Genomic DNA, 2,702 nt, shown 5'->3' on the forward strand with positions numbered 1-2,702 from the left:
TGTTCCCACAAATGTTCAATCAAATCTTCTTGTAGTTGAGAGTGAATTGCTTTATCCCTAATTCGATTATGAGTTTGAAGAAAATCATGTAGTTTTGGTATTTCACCATGTGACACTGATATAAAGGAATTGACTTCATATTCATGGTCAAATCCAAGGTTCATTACTCCTTCATCCTCAATAATCATATTATGCATTATTATGCAAGTTTTCATAATATATGCAAGCGTTTCTTCATCCCATGTCTCTTAATGGCTAAATACAAGTAAGGATTCAATTACAGGAGTTGAACAACAAACAAAACAATTATGGGCTCGCGTACATGTTTACTTTGTAGAGAATGGAGGAAACTTGAATAATTATTCACAAATAAACATTTCAAGTAGATGGTAAGAAATAAATAGAGAAGTAAGTAAATTTATTAGATTTGTTACTCAAATTAAAAATCATCAGCAAAATGGAATGATCGAAGAATCAAGGGTAATGTTAATATTCATTTATATGTTAAATTATTTAACACATATTTTAACATTATTTTATTTATTTATTTTTTTACCAGATTAATAATGCTCGACAAATGTATGCTTCTTACGTTGGCAAACTATTTCAACTAGAATATTATTGAGTTATCTTAAGAAAAGAACCCACATGGCAATTTGAGCTTGCAAGTCAACATCAAAGGTCAAACAAGAAACAAAAAAGTCATTTCAATGCAAGTCCGACTTTATCAACTCCATCTATCCTTGATTCTGTTAGTTTAGGAGAAGATAGTGAATCATTGATTTATCAAGATAGACCAATCGATCAGAAGGCTGCAAAAGAACGACTTAAACGTAAATAAGAAAAAAATAAAGTTGGAGATGTAACTGTAACAAATCTCTTACAATAATTCAGGGATACTCTAGTTGAAATTGAGGATCAGAAGAAACAAGACAGGAAAATTATGTTAGAGCAACAAGCCATAATGATTCAACAAAGTCAAGAGAAAAAAGAATTGAACAAGATTGAGAAAGAACAAATTATGAAAATAGATATTTCTAATTTAGATCCAATTTCTGCAGCGTATTTTCAAAATAAAAAGTTAGAAATTATGCAAAAGAGGGGTTTTAATTTTTAATTAACTTTGATTGATTTAGTGTAATGTAATGTATTTTTAATTAAATATGTAAAAAATTCATGGTTATTTTAAATATATTGTTATGAAATTGATATCAATTCATAATACTTTTTTGAAGTTCCTCTAACACTTAATAATAATAAGTAAGATTAATTAACTTAAAAGATAACAACTATAATGAAAAAAAAAAGTTAAAAAACTTGAAAATTATGATTACATAAGAAGTTCAAATCTAAAGATTCTACTCGTTGCCATATTATTCCCACAAATATTCAATCAAATCTTCTTGTAGTTGAGAGCTAATTGCTTTATCCCTAATTCGATTACGAGTTTGAAGAAAATCATGTAGTTTTGGTATTTCACCATGTGACACTGATATAAAGGAATTGACTTCATATTCATGGTCAAATTCAAGATTCATTACTCCTTCATTCTCAATAATCATATTATGCATTATTATGCAAGTTTTCATAATATATGCAAGCGTTTCTTCATCCCAATATTGAACAGGTCCATGTACAATTGCAAAACGAGATTGGAGCACCTCAAATGCCCGCTCCACATCTTTTCTTGCAGACTCTTGCTTGCTTGCAAATATTTTTTCTTTGCTCCTAATGGTTTTGGGATTGTCTTAACAAAGGTTGACCAATTAGGATAAATCTCATCTGCTAAATAGTATCCCATTGTATATTCATGCCCATTAATTGTATAATTGACAGAAGCAGTACGACCTTCAGCGAGTGCAGCGAAGATAGGTGATCGATCAAGAACATTAATATCATTTAATGATCGAGGCATTTCAAAAAAGACATGTCATATCCAAAGATTTTGTGAAGCCACCGCCTTTAGAATTATAGTTGGTCCACAAAAATGACCAGTATACATCCCATGCCATGCAATTGGGCATTTCTTCCATTTCCAATGCATATAGTTAATGCTCCCTAACATTCCTGGAAATCCACGCTGCTCTCTAATTGATAATAATTGATAAATATTGGCCTCGTTTGGTGCCCTAGATATCAATCACCAAAAACTTCTACAAGTGCTTTGACGAAAGCTCTAAGACTTTCTATCGCAGTGGTTTCTCCAATTCGAAGATATTCATTTGTAAGATCTGCAGGAATACCATATGCAAGTATTTTGTGAGCTGCAGTTACCTTTTAAAGGCAAGATAAACCAAGAACACCAAGATTATCTGTCATTTTTTTGAAATATGAATTATGAGCTTCCACTACATTTGCGATCTAAAGAAAAAGACGACGACTCATCCTAAATCTTATTTGAAATTGATTTTCAATGAATTTAGGATTTTCTACAAAATAATCATTATATAACCTTAACTCACCTTCGTTTCAGTTACGATTGACAATATTGTAACCAAGAATAGAGCCACGATACCTTGTTCTTCGCCCTTGATTATTCGATTCTTCTTCAGCAACCACAACAGTAACAACTTGAAAAGCAAAAACAGGAGTGTCATCATCAAAATCAAAAGCATCATAAAAATTAAAATTAGAATGATTCATGATGAATTTTAATGAAATATAACAAAGATTGGAGAGAAGAAAATGATAAGAAAAAATGT

Source organism: Populus euphratica, unplaced genomic scaffold, assembly GCF_000495115.2.
Source record: "Populus euphratica unplaced genomic scaffold, PopEup_1.0 scaffold12.1, whole genome shotgun sequence".
Classification (NCBI taxonomy): domain Eukaryota; kingdom Viridiplantae; phylum Streptophyta; class Magnoliopsida; order Malpighiales; family Salicaceae; genus Populus; species Populus euphratica.